Here is a 19,813-nt window from a genome sequence, read left to right as displayed (position 1 = left end):
TTTCCGGAATAACCCTTTACCGGTGTTTGCAAAATATTTTTGTGGGTTTGGTGGGTTTCAGATTTGAAAATTTTAGCTCAAAACTTGCGGTTTTGTGTCACCCACTTGCTAACCTTGTATTTGGAAAGCAACACGTCCAGTTTACTTGTTCCGTATATTACCTTTCGGCAAACTACCGTCCGGTTGTAAAGGAAAGCGTTGAACAAGCAACTGTTTAAGGCAATGTCCCGTGACATGCTTTTGATTATGGTCTATAACGTGTCGGCCGCAATTACTATCCTTGGTAGGAGCAATAGTAAAGCTCACCCTTATAATTTGTCGGTCTGGCACAAGGTCCTGTCTTTGACCATGCTATGCAACCACCGTTCTTACGGTTGACACCCGATTTAGTTCAGGTGACCTAATGAATTCCAGGTGAATTCCTAGGATTTTACGTTCAATGGTAATGAACGCATTAAAAATGGGTTTTCAGAAAACAAATCGGTTTGTAATTTTGATCAAAATATTTTCTCGTTCAAGCTCGAGTTTAGATATCATTGAATTCCATGAGTTTAAATTCTCAATCTTTAAGGTCAATCTCAAGGATTGAGTAATATCAGTCTTAAAAGCTGATTTTTAATCTTTAAGGAGATTATCCTTTCTGGGGATCTGATTCATTAGTCTTATCCAGCTAATTTGCATGGTGCCCCCCCATTGTACGAGATAAATCCTTCTCATGGTTAGGATAAATCTGACCACTTGGCGACCCTGTTTAATGCTGAGGTCCGTGGATTTCCTGCTGATTTTAGTGATGACTTTTCTAGATTTTTCGTCAACCTACAGCTGGTGTGAACGACAACTTCATGACCTAAATCAAGAAGCGCGTGTCTTTTTCGGAAGACTTTACTTCCTTTTAATGATGGAATTGATTCATCGTGTAGATCCATCTCTTCTTTTCTTTCATCGGGTAAAACAGTTTAGTTTAGTTCAAAGCAAAAGTATTTTCAGTTATTGGTTACAGATATATGTGGCATATGTTTAAAATAACTTGGTAAATTTTCCCACACTTGGCTTTTTATTTTTCTTTTTATCGTCCTCTATTCCATTTTAAATGAATTTTAACATTTTAGTTTGTTTCTCAATTTATGTCCTTTCCGAGGTAACAATAATTTCGGTGTTTGAAACCTAGTTTTATCGTTCATAAATATGTATAAACATGATTTTGAATTCATTTAATTGAAAATTTTTGAAAAATTTTACTAGAATTGGGTAGTCAGTATATAAGACTAGGGCTGTTCTTTTTTATCAGAGAGCACTAGATTCTAATACAACTACTGCTTTACTAGTATTTTAATGGTAACCAAGTGTATAAAGTAAAAAAAAAATTTTAAAATCCGAAAGAATTTAACCCCTTCCCACACTTAAGATCTTGCAATGCCCTCATTTGCAAGAAATCAGTAACAATTTAAATTATTGAGGGTGATTTGTGTGAAAATGATTAAATTTTTACCAAAGTTTCCAAATATATTGGCGTTTGTTTGCTGAATGATAAATGGTGCACGTCATTTGTTCATTCCGTCTTGTTGTTATTTCACATATATTTTGCATCATTGTCGTCAAAATTACTTGCTTTTGCTTAACTTAATGCCAGTCTTTGAAAATGCGTTGTTTTACCCTGTTGTTTACATAAGATAAACTGCAAACATATATACATATTTTTGAAGTTTGGTATATTACCCCACATTCAAAAATTATTAAAATCTAAGAATAAAAGTTAGATAAATATAAAAATGATTACAATATTAACAAAAAATATTAAACATATCAATAATTACAAATTACAAAATAAAAATAAAAATAAGTAAACTAAGGATGATATTGGTACCAATAGGGGTTCCACGCATAACCATAAGTGCTATAGAATGCCTCGGCAGGGTCATACGTAGGATATGGTGGCTGCATCTCTATCGACCAAGGAGGGAAGACGGGTTTCGGTGTAGGAATATAGTTTCTACCTATATGTTGGCAATGCGCTATGATCTGGTTCTGATGAACTTGCCAATCTTCAAATGCTCTCTGTCTAGCATTTTCGTATTCCTGAGAAGCTATAAACCTATGCATTTCTTGCATCTCATTCCCCCCTCCTACATTACCTTGTTCCTGGTTTCTCTCTACCTGTGGATGTCTACCATTGTATCGTACTGCGGCGTTATTTCGCCGCTTCAACACTTTCGCACCATGGTATACATTTAAACCTATAGTGTCGCGGGGTTCCGGCTCTTCTACTAATAATCCCCCCCGACTTATATCCACACCGAGATATTTACCAATCAAAGTAATAAAAATACCACCTCCTATTATGCTATGTGGACGCATCCCTCGAACCATAGCTGATAAATAATAACCCACACAATATGGTATACTTACAGCGCTGTGTGGGTCTCGAATACACATATGGTAAAACAAATCTTGTTCATTTACCTTTTCTTTGTTTTTACCCCTTTGTGTAATCGAATTAGCTAAAAATCTATGTATTACTCTTAATTCGGCTCTATCTATATCCAAATAAGAGTAGTTTCCCCCTTTAAAACGGTGATGGCTTGTCATTTGACTCCACACACCGTGTGTATCAAAATTCTCATCTATTTTCCTACCGTTTAGTATCAATCCTCTACAATCGGCAGATGCTAATTCCTCAGGCGTATATATACGTAAAGCCTGAGCCATGTCCAGTAAAGACATGTGGCGCATCGAACCGCCTAACAAAAATCTAATAAAAGAACGATCGGTTAAACTAGCTACCCGATCATTCAACTCTATACTACATAACAACTCTTCACACCATACTTTATATACAGGTCTGCGTATGGTGAATAAACATATCCAGTCATTAAAAGAAGAATTACCATACCTCTGTACCAGTAATTCCCTAATTGGCCCGGCCAATTCTACAGCTTCCAAGGGTCCCCATTCTATGACCCTCGGTACCTCAACAACCTTGGAATGAAGAGTATGCAAACCCCGTTGATATTTTGGATAATCTATCCAAAGTCTGTCAAATCTCAGGTTCGGGTGCAACTGTTCCAAGTGCATATCTGAAAAGGTCATGACTGGATGAGGTACATCCTGCTTGTAGTAGTTATCTACCTCCTGTTGTTCCAAGTTCTCAGCAGGAGCGTGACGGGCTTGGGATGAAGATTCACCCCTTTCATTCTGCAAAACACATCAAACACAAATTTTGTGCATCCAAATATGCATTAGTGTCAGCAAAATCATCAATCAAAATAATTACAATGACATTATCAATTTATATCAAACTTAAGCTCATTTTCACATTTTTATCAAATCTACACTTTTTCAAATAAGCATATACGAAAATTTTCGCCAAGTTCATAAGCATTCAACTCAAATAACATGTCAAAATAATCATTACTAGCAAATAAACAAGTCTCAAATGGCATTATCTTTCAAAAATCAAGTTCATGAATTTTGGACTTGAAAAAGTCCACTTTAATTCTCAAAATCATGTTTAGGCTCAAAGTTTGGATCATTTAACTACCTAGACATGTTACACTACTCAATTTAGCAACAATTCATGACAAAAATCGGCCATAACCTGTTTATATCAAAAAGCCCCAAATTTGCTCAAGAACACAAACCCTAGATTCTAAAGATTTTGAAGTTTTTGGCTTCAAATCATGTTAACAAGCATCAATCTAGGTTATACATGCATAATATACTAACAATTTAACACTAATTACACTAAAAATTAACAAAATTCAAATTATGAAAATATGCTCAAGAACACACTAAAATTCGGATTTAAAGGTGATTTGGGGTGTAATTGTACCTGTTTTCTTGAGTAATTCTTAGATAAGATCCTCCTCAACATGATTGTAGTGAAAAATTTGAAGATTAACGGTGAAAAATCGAGTTTTTGGGATGATTTTCGTGGGTTTTCTCGGGTTTTTTCGAGCTGTATTTGGGTGTTTTTGTGTTGGTGGGAGTGAACTGATCGTGTGCAGCTGTTTTATTTTTTTCTGTAATTTGGTCCCTCCGCGAGTCGCGGAGGTTTTCACTTAAAACTCCGCGAGTCGCGGAGTTTACCTTTTTTTTTTTTTTTTTTTTTTTTTTATTTTTTTTTTTTTTTTTTTATAATCTTTAACTTATAAACAATTAAGAAATTAATTTTAAAATTTTGTTTCCCTTGTTATTTAGGACGAGGTCGTTTCGGATCGATGTCCTAGTCCGTTCCTCGACAAAATTTTAAAATTTGTCTTTTTGTAGCGATTGTTTTAAAAGCTAAGATTTTTTGGGTTTTTTTAATGTTTTTGGCATACTTTAAATCAATAAGATTAAAAATAATGATAATAAAAATTCTCGTCCCTCCCTCGGGTAAAGCAATTTCGGTTCAAAGACCTAGTCTTCAACTTACGACGAATTTTAAAAATCATATTTTTAACTTAATGAGATAAAGTAAATTTTTGTTTTTAAATTCACACAACTTAAATATAAAATTCAAAATTAAAATTAAAAATTCACACCAAACTCAAAATTTAAAATGCATAAAATTAAAATTTCATATTTTAAAAATTAAAAATTCACACCAAACTTAATTTAAAAATTCATATTATAAATTCACACCAAACTTATTTTAAGAATTCAAATATTTACAATTTTAAATATATTGTTTTTACAAAGTTTACAATATTAATTTAAGATTTAAATATTAAGATTAAAAACATGGTAAAAATAAAATTAAAAATCTTTTTGTCTTTTTATCCCACTTTAATCAGTCAAATATTATCAAAAATATGCGCCCCTCTTTTCGGTAAAGTAATTTCGGTTCCAAGACCTAATTTAACTCATGACGAATTTTTGAAATATTTTGGTTTGATTGATTAAAGATATTTATACCTTAAGAATAAACGTTAAATTTCGCAGTGATGTAATAAATTTTTGAAGGATATCAATAATTTCGGTCGCCAAACCTAATTTTATTTAATACCAATTTAATACTTTTTAGCGAACAAATTAGCGTTTATTATCAAAAGGTTAAAAATAAAAATAAAAATAAAAACTGTACAGACATACCTGTGAAATAGATTTCTTAGTTATATGATCTATTATATTCATAAGATAGTCGGTTTAATTGGTCTTCCATGGCTGCATAGGCGTAACCTCGAGCATTCATTGTCTTTTCTTCTAAACATATGAACGGTCCGTCTCTGCATAAAGTAACAAATTCGGTATTTGAATAGGTTTGATTATTTGAACATTTACCTCCATGTGACCATTTTCCGCATTTGTGACATTTTTCTAGGTGTCGTGCTCTTCTTTTCGCTGCGGATTTTGATTTTCCTTTACCAAATTGTAACTTATTATCTTCGCATCTGGATCCTTTTCTAACTCCGTCCATTCTTTCTCTGATTACTGATACTAATTCACTCGGGAGTATGTCATTATTACGTTTAGTGATCAAAGCGTGTAGCATTAGACCATGGTTTAGTTCACAGGCAGTCTTCATTTCGTAAAAACCTAAAAAAATAAAAATTCAGAATGGGGGGGAGAAGACTAGTTCTTTAGGGTCTGCTAGGGAAAGACCATACGTGTTCCATTTTCGAGAACTACACGAAAACAGACAATCTAACTCTAACAGAAATACATATTATCCTTTAAAGACTTGATTCTCCCCACACTTAGTTAGCTGTGGTGTCGAAATTGTGATTAACTTCGTTGTCGACTTCCATCGGACCATGTATGTAATGTTTAACTCTGTGACCATTAACTTTAAATTCAATCCCATTTGAATTTATCAATTCTATCGTTCCGTATGGGAAAACTCTTTTGACTATGAATGGTCCAGACCATCTTGATTTCAATTTTCCAGGAAATAGCTTGAATCGTGAATTGAAAAGAAGAACTCTGTCTCCTTCTTTAAATTCTTTTGAACTTCTGATTCTTTTATCATGCCATTTCTTCGTTCTTTCTTTATAGATTAACGAATTTTCGTATGCTTCATGTCTTAATTCTTCTAATTCGTTTAGTTGACTTAATCGTAGACGTCCGGCTTCATGTAAATCAAGATTACATGTCTTCAAAGCCCAAAATGCTTTGTGTTCAATTTCTACTGGAAGATGACATGCTTTTCCATAAACAAGTCTAAAAGGTGTGGTTCCAATTGGAGTTTTGTAGGCTGTTCTAAAAGCCCAGAGTGCATCCTCCAATTTAATGGACCATTCCTTCGGATTTGATCCTACGGTTTTCTCTAGAATACGTTTTAAAGCTCGGTTGGTATTTTCAACTTGTCCACTTGTTTGTGGATGATATGCGGTGGAGATTTTATGAGTTACTCCATATCTTTTAAGAACTTTCTCAAGTTGATTATTACAGAAATGAGTACCCCGATCACTTATTAAAGCTTTCGGTGTTCCAAACCTTGCAAAAAGACGTTTTAAAAAGTTGACTACAACTCGTGCATCGTTAGTTGGGAGAGCTTGTGCTTCCGCCCATTTAGATACATAATCAATGGCTACGAGTATATATAGATTATTATGAGATTTTGGAAATGGACCCATAAAGTCAATACCCCAAATGTCAAATACTTCACATACTTGGATGACATTTTGTGGCATTTCATCACGTTGACTTATTTTTCCGGCCCTTTGACATGCATCACAGGATTTGCAAAGAAGGTGTGCGTCTTTGTAAATTGTAGGCCAATAGAATCCAGCTTCATAAACTTTTCTTGCTGTTAGTTGAGGCCCATAATGCCCTCCTGTTGGTCCTGTGTGACAATGGTTTAATATTTTACTAGCTTCATCTCCAAATACACATCGGCGTATTATTCCATCGGGACAACTTTTAAACAGATGTGGATCTTCCCAGAAATAGTGTTTTATATCACTGAAGAATTTCTTTCGTCTTTGGTACGATAATCCTTTTTCAAGGAATCCACAAACTAAGTAGTTTGCATAGTCTGCAAACCATGGGATTTCTTTATAATCTATCTTCAATAGATATTCATCAGGGAAGTTGTCTTGTATGGCCGATTCATTCAGAACTTCTAATTCGGGATTTTCAAGACGAGAAAGATGATCAGCGGCGAGATTTTCTGCTCCTTTTTTATCTCGGATTTCAATATCAAACTCTTGTAAGAGTAAGATCCAACGGATTAATCTTGGTTTAGCATCTTGTTTTGAAAATAGGTATCTAAGAGCAGAATGGTCGGTATAGACCACCGTTTTTGCTAGAACGAGATATGATCGAAATTTGTCAAAAGCAAAGACAATAGCAAGGAGTTCTTTTTCAGTAGTTGTATAGTTCGTTTGTGCTCCTTGTAACGTCTTACTAGCATAATATATAGGTTGAAATCGTTTTTCAATCCTTTGTCCTAAAACGGCTCCCATTGCAAAATCACTTGCATCGCACATTAGTTCAAATGGTAGATTCCAATTTGGTGTTATCATGATCGGCGCATTAGTGAGTTTTTCTTTAAGAATATTAAAAGATTTGATACACTCATCTGAAAAGATGAATGGCGCATCCTTTTCTAGGAGTTTATTCATAGGAGTGGCAATTTTTGAAAAATCTTTTATGAAACGTCGGTAAAAACCGGCATGCCCTAGAAAACTCCTAACTCCTCTAACATTGGTGGGATGTGGAAGTTTAGCAATTACATCTACTTTAGCTCTATCCACTTCAATTCCTTCTTTTGAAATTTTATGTCCAAGAACGATGCCTTCTTTAACCATGAAATGGCATTTCTCCCAATTAAGTACTAGATTTGATTTTTCGCATCTAATTAGCATTCGTTCCAGATTAACTAGACATGATTTAAATGTATCACCGAAGACTGAAAAGTCATCCATGAATACTTCCATGCATTCTTCTATCATGTCGTGAAAAATTGCCATCATACACCTTTGAAAGGTTGCAGGGGCGTTACAAAGTCCAAATGGCATGCGTTTGTAAGCAAAAGTACCATAAGGGCACGTGAATGTGGTTTTCTCTTGATCTTCGGGTGCTATTGGAATTTGAAAATATCCGGAAAATCCATCTAGAAAACAATAGTAACTATTTCCGGCTAATCTTTCCAACATTTGATCTATGAAAGGTAAGGGAAAGTGATCTTTTCTGGTGGCGTCATTTAATTTTCTATAATCAATACATACACGCCATCCTGTTACAGTCCTAGTAGGAATAAGCTCATTCTTCTCATTTGTAATGACAGTCATGCCACCCTTCTTAGGCACGCATTGAACTGGGCTTACCCATGGACTATCAGAGATTGGATAAATTAAACCTGCATCTAGCAGTTTAATAATCTCTTTCTTAACTACATCTTGCATATTAGGATTTAGTCTTCGTTGGCGTTGCACATACGTTTTATGACCTTCTTCCATAAGGATTTTATGTGTGCAATACGAAGGACTTATTCCTTTAATATCATGAATCTTCCATGCAATGGCTGGTTTATGAGCTTTCAACACAGAAATGAGTTGTGATTTCTCATTTTCAGTAAGAGAAGACGATATTATTACAGGTAATTCAGATTCACCATGTAAATAAGCGTATTCCAAATGGTTTGGAAGTGGCTTTAACTCTAATTTCGGAGGTTCTTCTATCGATGATTTATATCGATATCTGTCTTCTTCTTTTAGCATTTGAATTTCTTCTGTTGTTGGTTCATATCCATTAGCTATAAGTGTAGCTAACATTTCAGCTTCATCAATTGGTTCATTACCTTCTCCTAAAGAACATTCTCCTGTTCCTTGTAATTCTGGAAATTCTTCTAATAATTCTGCATGTGCATCTATAGTTTGAATATAATAACATGTATCATCTGCAGATTGTGGTTGTTGCATGGCTCTATCCACTGAAAAGGTAACACTCTCATCCTCTATACTTAGGGTCAGTTTCTTACCGAACACGTCTATCATTGCTTTAGCCGTGTTTAAGAATGGTCTTCCTAATATGAGAGGAACTTGAGAATCTTCTTCCATGTCCAAAACAACAAAATCTACTGGAAATACTAAAGTATCAACTTTAACTAGCATGTTCTCCATTATCCCTCTAGGATATTTTATTGATCTATCGGCTAGTTGTATGCTTATTCTGGTTGGTTTCAATTCTCCAAGGTCTAGTTTAGCGTATAGTGAATACGGCATTAGATTTATACTAGCACCTAAGTCAGCCAATGCTTCTATTGAACTAAGGCTACCCAGAAAACATGGAATTGTGAAACTTCCTGGATCAGATAGTTTTTCTGGTATCTTATTCAACAGCACTGCTGAACAATTTGCATTCATAGTAACAGCCGAGAGTTCTTCCATTTTCTTTCTATTCGTGATTAGATCTTTCAAGAATTTAGCATATCTTGGCATTCCTGAAATCACATCAATGAAAGGAAGATTTACATTTATCTGTTTAAACATATCCAAGAATTTGGATTGCTCGGCTTCAAGTTTCTCTTTCTTCATTTTACTTGGATAAGGAAGAGGTGGTTGGTATGGTTTAACATAAGGTTTAGCCTTAACTGTGTTATCTTCATTAACCTTTTCAACTACCGGTTCTTTTTCCTTATCTTGATCAGGTTGTGGTTCTTGTGGAGTAGGAATAGTTTCATCAGAAGTTACAGGTATTTCAGGTGGTTTAAGTGTTGTACCACTTCTTGTGGTAATAGCTTTAGCTGTTTCATTCCGGGGGTTAGCGTTTGTATCACTAGGTAAACTTCCCGGTTTTCTTTCACCTATTAACCTTGCTAGGTTACTTACTTCTTGTTCTAGATTTTGAATAGAAGCTTGTTGATTTCTAAATGCTTGAGCATTTTGTTCATTGGTTTGTTTTTGAGATGTGAAAAACTGCGTTTGAGTTTCAACTAGCTTCGTCATCATATCTTCTAAATTCGGCTTTTTATCATCAGTTTGTTGTGGTGGTTTGTTTTGAAAATTCGGTCTTTGCTGATTGTAAGTATTATTGGATAATTGTGGATTGCTAGGACCTTGTTGGTTGTTGTATGGAATATTTCGGTTATAATTCTGGTTTTGATTGTAAATCGGTCTTGGCGGTTGATAATTATTCTGATAATTATTTCCAGGCCTTTGGTTTATGTATGAAATATTCTCTCTTTGTTCCATTGTTAATTCAATACTGAGACAATCTTTTGTCAAATGTGGTCCTCCACACTGCTCACAACTAATTCGTATAGCATGAATATCCTTAGTCATCTTTTCCATTCGTCTCTCGAAAGCATCTATCTTTGCGGAAATGGAATCTAAGTCATGGCTAGAATCGGCTCTAGCTGCTTTAGATGATCTAATGATATCTTTTTCTTGGTGCCACTCATGTGAGTGGGAAGCAGTGTTATCAATAATTTTGTAAGCATCAGTTTCGGTTTTCTTCATAATCGAACCACCAGCTGCTATATCTATGTCTTTTCTTGTAGTGATGTCGCATCCTTGGTAGAATATTTGTACTATTTGACAGGTGTCTAAACCATGTTGCGGACATCCTCTTAACAATTTTCCATATCTTGTCCACGCCTCATATAGAGTTTCATTTGGCTTCTGTGTGAACGTAACAATTTCTGCTTGAAGTCTTACGGCTTTAGATGCAGGAAAGAATTGTTTAAGAAATTTGTCAATTAAAACGTCCCATGTATCGATCGCCCCTTCAGGTAACGATTCCAACCAATCTTTGGCTTCTCCCTTTAAAGTCCAGGGAAATAACATGAGATATATCTGTTCATCCTCCACTTCTCGGATTTTAAATAGTGTGCAGATCCTATTAAAGGTACGTAGATGTTCATTTGGATCTTCCTTCGGTGCACCACTAAATTGGCATTGATTAGTCACCATGTGTAGAATTTGTCCTTTGATTTCATAATCTGGCGCATTAATGTCTGGATGAGTAATTGCGTGACCTTGGCCAGTGCGTTTAGCTCTCATTCGGTCTTCCATACTTAAAGGTTCCAGATTCTCCATAATTGAATTTGTTGAATCGGTATCACTGAATGATTCTGATTTAATAGTTCGTTCCTCAACAATCTCTGTTTGAATGATTGGTGGTTCCGGAGGAAAGTTTAATGGTTCAGGATCTATGAACCGTTCCTGAATATTTTCTGGATTCTCAATTGTTAGGTTTGGTTCAAAAAATGGATTATCGGAAATTTGAACTGAAGTACTTGGTCGACTGGATGACGATTCTAAAGAAAAATCAACGGCGGTTATATTTGTTAAACGATGTCTTGATCGAGTTACAGGTGGTGAACGTACAAAAGGTGATGAACGTCTTGCTCGGTGCATTCACTGAATATCTTATTAGTTTTAAAAAGGAAAGAAAAATTATAATAAGTTATCCAATCAATAGACTTTTCTGATTTTGCCCACGTTTCGAATAGCCAAAAGATGCAGCAGAGGGGCAGGATTCGTTTGGTCTCAATATAATTGAGGACTGTTTGGCTCCAATAACCCGGTCCACGTACAAATCCAACTATTACTACGAACCAGAAAATTTTGATGTCTATTAATTTAACCACTTAAAATAAATTTTCGTAATTTTAAGAAATTTAGATAAGAAGTAGAATAAAATTCTAAGTCCTAAAAACTAGAATGGCGAGAAATAAGAAAGACAAAGATTGCGCTTCGAAAAATGTCGAAAAAGAAAAATGTGGTTGAAAAATAAAAGGTGACGGAAAAATAAAAGAAACTTATAAAAACTTAAAAATACTTGACTAACCTAACCTTATTACTACAACTAACTTAAAATTATAATCGCAAATTGAGATTACTAATTGGAATGATAATTGATACATAGTAAAAGGTGTCTAAAAATATTAAAGCTTACAAGGAAAAACTAAATCCCAAATGAAAATAACTTAAAAAGAAACTAAAACTTAAAAAGGCGTCGCAAAATTCTAAAGCACCTAAATCTTAGTCTAAAGAAAAAGCACTTAAGGAATTCTACGGCAAAGCCTAAAAATCTAGGAGTAAAAATAACTATAGCAAAAACTAAGTTTAAAATTAAATATGAGCTAAAAAATACAAATATTACGCTACAACGATTAAAAAGGTACAAAATATAAAAATATACAAAAAGTTGTAAAAATTACAATTTTTATAAAAATATTATTTTTATGTTATTTATTTAATAAACTATTAATTTTACAATTTTAATAAAACTAATTAAACAAAATACATATATAAAGTAAAAAGTAAAAATAAAACTAAAATTAATAATAATAATAATAATAATTAAGTTAAATAATAATAATAATAAATTAAAACTCCGTAATTAATGCAACTTTAGGGTTTTGTCCGTGTGTCAGAAGACCTCCGCGAGTCGCGGCAAATAAAGAGGAAAACCCCGCGAGTCGCGGGGATCAGGAATTCAGTTGACAGCTTTTGTTTTTACGCGTTTTTCTTTATTTTTTTTTTTTTATTTTGTTTTCTGTTTTTAATTTAAATAAACGATTTTTAATAAAATTTATATTTTTATAAATTAAAATAAAGATAAAGAAACTTATAAAACTTAAATATTTAACAAAATCCTAAAAATACTTATATTTTTGTTTTTCTTTTTATATTTTTGAATGATTAAAACGTAATTTTTACAAAAACGACTTTTAATAAAAGTAAATAAAAATCTTTTTTTTTTTTTTTATTAGCGTTGCGCTTCCGGCTTTTAAGAGTAATTCCCCGGCAGCGGCGCCAAAAATACTTGATGTCAGAGCAGAGGGGTATAAAATACTATTAAATTTTAGCAGAAAATACTATTAAATACGATACAATTTTACACAAGATATTTATTTATTTATAGAATGGATATACTTAAACCTTGCTACAACACTTATAGGCAGTGTACCTAATCGTACAGTAGTGTAGTTTTTAGTAAGTCCGGTTCGTTCCACAGGGAAATCTTTAAACAAAGCTCAACGCTATATTAGTTTACTTTTATAAAAATACAAATATATATATAAGTAATATTATTATTATAAAGAGGGGTTTTTACCGTTTAATGACCGGTTTGTCGATTTTAAAACTTTAGTCGCAGTTAAAACCTAATGTAAAATATAAAATAAATACAAGACTTTAAATTAAAGCGTAAAGTAAATAACGATAATGAAATTGCGAATAATAAAAATGCGATAAAAATTAAATTGCGATAATTAAAAAGTACGATAATTAAAAGTGCGATAAAATGAAATAACAATAAATAAAAGTGCGATAATTAGAAGTGCAATTAAATATAAAATAAAGGAAATAAAATATGATATAAAAGAATTATGCTTATTTAAACTTCCGTAATCATGATGTTTGACGTGTTGATTTTAGTTTTATGCCCATGGGTTAATTGTCCTTTGTCCTGGATTATTCAATATGTCCGTCAGGTTTTTGTCCATAACAGTCCATCAGTCATAAATATAAATTGCAAGTGTCCTTGTCAAATTATTATTATACCCGAAGATAAATATTCCAACTAATTGGGGATTCGAATTGTAACAAGGTTTTAATACTTTGTTTAATGAATACACCAGGTTATCGACTGCGTGTAAACCAAGGTTTTACTACATTGTTAACAATTACACCAATTACCCTTGAATGTAATTTCACCCCTGTTTTAATTATTCTAGTGGCTATTAATCCATTCCCGTGTCCGGTTAAATGAACGATTATTCGTACATATAAATACCCCGCCCATCGTGTCCGATCGAGTGTATATGGTAATTTATAGGGACGCCCAATTGTAAATCTTTATATTAACATTAACAAACTTTCATTTAGTTAAACAAATATAAAGCCCATTAATAGCCCATAGTCTAGTTTCCACAAGTGTCGTTCTTTTGTCCAAATCCCAATTATGGTACAAAGCCCAATTATCCAATTTTAGTAATTAGCCCAACATCATGATTACTTCGTTTTAAACAAGCATAATAATAACTTAGCTACGAGACATTAATATAAAAAGGTTGAACATAACTTACAATGATTAAAAATAGCGTAGCGTTACACGGACAGAATTTCGACTTACACCCTTACAACATTCGCTAACATACCCTTATTATTAGAATTATAATTAAAATTAAAATATAAATTATAAATATAAATATATTACGTATATATTGAGAGAGATTGAGAAAAAAATAAGATGTAAAATTCGATCAGAATTCGGTTGGCTTTATAGCCAGAAGTGAATTTTGGGGCTCCGCGACTCGCGGCAAAAAGCCCTTCAAACTCCGCGAGTCGCGGAGAGGTATTTTCAATTCACACCCTTGGAGTTTCTGGCTGCCGACAGTTTTTAATATATATATATAATATATATATAATTAATATAATTAATTATATATTATATTATATTTATATACATAGTTAACTTGTAATTTTTAGTCCGTTGCGTCGAGCGTTAAGAGTTGACTCTAGTCCCGGTTCCGGATTTTCGAACGTCCTCGCGTACAATTTAATATCTTGTACTTTGCGTTTTGAATCTTGTACTCTTGTGATTTCGAGACGTTTCTTATCAATAATTGGAACCTTTTTGATTGTCTTTTGTTCTTTTGAGCTTTTTGGTCGTTTGCGTCTTCAAATCGTCGAATCTGTCTTTTGTCTTCACCTTTTATTATTTAAACGAATATCACTTGTAAATAGAACAATTGCAACTAAAAGCTTGTCTTTCTTGAGGAATAATGCTATGAAATATATGTTCGTTTTTAGCATTATCATATATATAATATTATTAAATAATAAAGTGGTACGTAAGTTTTGTTTTCAAAGAGTCACGGGATGACAACTTTTTACAACTAAGTACACACGTTTTTTTTTCTTTCTATTTTATTATTATTTATTTATTTATTATATTCATGTATTATATTATTATATTATATTATAATCAAGTGCAAGACTTGAAATGGTTCTATAAATGCAAGCATAATCAAACTTTTAAGCACACACAAACATCCACTTTCATATATCTAGTATTACGTATAGAATTATTATATTATTATTATTATTATTATTATTAGTATCAATATTATTATTTTTAGTATTAGTAATATTAAGTAGCGATATTATTAGTATTATACATAAAATACTATGACGAGATTCTGCCCAAGTGAATTTCAAAACGGGTTTTATGAGTGGGATAGAGCTAAGGAAATTATGGGTTATAGCTATGGAGGTTGTGGGTAATGTTCGGGGGGTATGCTCGTGAGGTCAAACTAGTGTTTATCATCTCCGTTGCGTCTACGTACCTTCCTGCAATATTGAATCTCAATATTGATAAGTGAGCACTCACAACTTAACTTTTATTTATTAATAGTGTATCCCTGACTAGTGCTCGAGAAAATAGGATTATGCATGCTTGTACATTTGATATTGCCCTTAGAGAGGTTATGTTGAATCTTAAAGGTTGTTATACTAGGGATGAAATAAGGTATAAGATATGCATGTCATTGGAAAGCTAGCAAAAAATTAAGAACTTTTCATTTAGATATCGAATGGATTCGATGAACGATTAGAAAGTTATGAATTAAATAATTAATTTCGTAATTAAGATTGCTAATGATAATTAGTGAACTAATTTTCTGGGTTATAAAAAGTGGTTATTTGGATTCTACTCGTCGAGTAGATGAATTTTTATATAAAGCACGTCTCGTTTCGTTGAACGGTTGTCAAGTTATGAACAAAAGAAGTTTTGCAAATTTTGAAAAAATGTCGAAAAGAGAACTGAAATTCTCGCTGATCTGCGTTGTTTCAGATTTACGAAAAAATACCACTGAATTCTTTGCTGTAAGGTCTAGCAAACGACTCTAACCGTTTGTCAATTTGAGTCTCGACGATTTTTCTAAAAATCGTCAAAGTTGACTGTTTGGTCACATTTTAAAATTCTGAAAAGAGCTGAAACTTTTTATTAAAAATGTCAGTTTTGTATCAGTTGTCATGGTCGGCCTGATGTGTGTTTACTTTTGCCAAAAATCATGTTATATCTTTGTGGTAACTAGAATTTGCAGGCTTTGACCGTTTGTCAATCCGAGTTTCGAAGAATTTTCTAAAAATCTCCAAAGTAGGCTACTCGGTCACTTTTGTAAATTTATTAAAGCTGAAAATTAACTTTGAAACGCCGAAACCGCGTTGGCAACTACGAGTTGTCTAGGTTTAGTTTACTTCTGTAAAATTTATGCTTAATCTTTTTGGTAATGTGTAACTTTTATCTTTGGCCGTTTATCAATCGGAGTTCCGATAATTTTTCTAAAAATCGCTGAAGTGGCCGTTTAGTCATGTTTGACCGAAAAATCATTTTTGTATAAGTTATTGTATTTTTGCATGCGACCTCGTTTTTACTTTAACCTTTGACTTTTGACCTTGAACTTTGACTTTTCCCGTTAACTGTTCAGTTAATTTTTTTTTGTGTTGACTTTCTCTAAATACTAAAATACTATTTTATGATTATGAAACCATTTGTGTTACGTTGTTTCACACGTCACCTTTTACTAGAATTTTAACTGAGCATGGGTAATATAACATGTTACTATACTGTTGAGTCAGACTCGAGCATTAGGATTGTGGTACACTATGACTTGGCCTAAATTGTTAGACAAATATTGACCGTCATATAAATATATATAATTAATATAGGTTCGTGAATCCGAGGCCAACCCTACACTTGTTCAATGATGTTATATGTATTTTTACTACAAAATACAGTATGGTGAGTTTCATTACTCCCTTTTTTTATATTTATTTTTGGGACTGAGAATACATGCGCTGTTTTTATAACTGTTTTACGAAATAGACACAAGTATTGAAACTACATTCTATGGTTGAATCATTATACCGGATATCACCCTTTAAAAAGCTTGGTAGCCTAAGAATTTGGGAACAGACCCCCAAATTGACGCGAATCCTAAAGATAGATCTATCGGGCCCAACAAGCCCCATCCAAAGTACCGGATGCTTTAGTACTTCGAAGTTTATATCATGTCCGAAGGAGGATCCCGGAATGATGGGGATATTCTTATATGCATATTGTTAATGTCGGTTACCAGGTGTTCAATCCATATGAATGATATTTTTGTCTCTATGCATGGGACGTATGATTATGAGAAATGGAAGTATGAAATCTTGTGGTCTATTAAAATTATGAAATGATTCTTTATGATAAACTAATGAACTCACCAACCTTTTGGTTGACACTTTAAAGCATGTTTATTCTCAGGTACGAAAGAAATCTTCCGCTGTGCATTTGCTCATATTAGAGATATTACTTGGAGTCATTCATGACATATTTCAAAAGATGTTGCATTCGAGTCGTTGAGTTCATCAAGATTATTATTAAGTCAATTATATTTGGATATATTATGAAATGCTTTACATGCCTGTCAACTGTCGATGTAACGAAAGTTTGTCTTTTAAAAACGAATGCAATGTTTGTAAAATTTATCATATAGAGGTCAATTACCTCGCGATGTAATCAACTGTTGTGAATCGTTTGTAATCGATATGGACTTCGTCCGGATGGATTAGGACGGGTCTCTACAGAAGACATACAGTTGCTTTAAAAGATTAAGATGTTTGCTTAATTTTTTAATAATAATAATAATTATTATTATTATTATTATTATTATTATTATTATTATTATTATTATTATTATTATTTTATTATTATTATTATTATATATATATATATATATATATATATGTATGTATACATATAAGACATAACATACGCAAACATTAAATACACAAAATAGTTATAAAATACCTCATTCAATGCTACAACCAGATAGGAGAAAGATGAATTAATTTTCAGAATTGTGGATGGAGAAGACATACAGTTGCTTTAAAAGATTAACATGTTAGCTTGATTTTTTAATTATTATTATTATTATTATATTATTATTATTATATTATTATTATTATTATTATTATTATTATATATATACATATATATATATATATATATATATATATATATATATATATATATATATATATATACACTAAAAGTGATGAGAAATGATGTAGTTTTAATTATATTTGGTTGTAGTTTTGATTTTGCGTTCACATTACAAACGGTCCCTCAACTTTGGCTATATTTTCATATCGGTCCCTCAAGTTTACACTTTTTTAGAGGTGAAAAGTGTAAATTATATAATTTAATTAAAATATAAAAAACTAAATCCACCCGAATTTATAACGGGCCCTATCTTCTCGCTGGGTGCGAGTTAAATTTTTCAGAGACCACCGTTCAACTCAAAATTTTTTTACCAACCCAACGGGGCTAACTATATGAGAAACGGACACTTCTAAAAAAAACGCTAAACACAACCACAACCCGTATTGATGTGTACAGGGTAGTGTACGAAATAGTTATATTTTTATTACAAAATACTATTAAATACGATACAATTTTACACAAGTTATTTATTTATTTATAGAGTGGATATACATAAACCTTGCTACAACACTTATAAGCAGTGTACCTAATCGTACAGTAGTATAGTTTTTAGTAAGTCCGGTTCGTCCACAGGGAACTAGCCAAGTTTAACGCTATATTTTTTTTATAACTATATTTGTATATATATATATATATATATATATATATATATATATATATATATATATATATATATATATATATATAAAAGTAATATTATTATTATAAAAGGGGGTTTTTACCGTTTAATGACCGGTTTGTCGATTTTATGTCTTAAGTCGCAGTTAAAACCTAATGTAAAATAATAAAAATACAAATGACTTAATTTAAAGCATAAATTAAATGACGATAATAAAAGTGCAATAATTTAAAGTGCGATAAATAAAATGACGATAAATAAAATTGCCATAATTAAAAAGTACGATAATTAAAAGTGCAATAAATAAAATGATAGTAAATAAAAGTGCGATGAAATATGAAACAAAGGAATTATGCTTATTTAAACTTCCGTAATCATGATGTTTGACGTGTTGATTTTAATTTATTACCCGGGTTAATTGTCCTTTGTCCTGGATTATTTGATACCTATTTGGTTTTTGTCCATAATAGTCCATCGGTCATAATTATAAAATGCTCGTCAAATTAACCTTATTCCCGAAGTCAAATATTCCAACTAATTAGGGATTCGAACTTTAACAAGGTTTTAATACTTTGTTAATAATTACACCAGGTTATCGACTGCGCGTAATCCAAGGTTTTAATACTTTGTTAACAATTACACCAATTATCCTTGTATGTAATCTACCCCTGTTTTAATGAGATATGAATATTAATTTACCCACTTGATCAGAATGAATAATCAATTACCCAACCCGAATAATTAATTAAATGATCGTAAAAGATGTCGTATAAACGTCACTAAATAGGACATATATAATCATTTTAATAATTATTAGATTAACTAATTTGAAGATAGGTTCGACAGGTTCCAATGAGTTGTCGCTCAATTAGACAATACGCCTTATCTATTAATAGTCATAGTCCAATGTCCACAAGTGTCGGTCTTTTGTCCAAACCTTAATTATGGTACAAAATCTAATAACCCCGTCTTAATTTTTAGTCTAACATCACGATTACTTTGGCTCAAATAAGCATAATAATAACTTAGTTACGAGACATTAATTTAAAAAGGAAGAACATAGCTTACAGTGGTGATTAATCGCGTAGCGTTGCACGGACAGAATTTAGACTTAAAACCCGTAAAACATTCTTAAAATAACCTTATTATTATTAACTTAAAATTAAAATTATATATATATATATATATATATATATATATATATATATATATATATATATATATATATATATATATATATATTACAGATGAAGAGAAGAGAAA

This window comes from Rutidosis leptorrhynchoides, chromosome 9, assembly GCF_046630445.1.
Source record: "Rutidosis leptorrhynchoides isolate AG116_Rl617_1_P2 chromosome 9, CSIRO_AGI_Rlap_v1, whole genome shotgun sequence".
Taxonomy (NCBI): domain Eukaryota; kingdom Viridiplantae; phylum Streptophyta; class Magnoliopsida; order Asterales; family Asteraceae; genus Rutidosis; species Rutidosis leptorrhynchoides.
The sequence above is the reverse complement of the archived record's forward strand: the minus strand, read 5'-3'. Positions refer to the sequence as shown.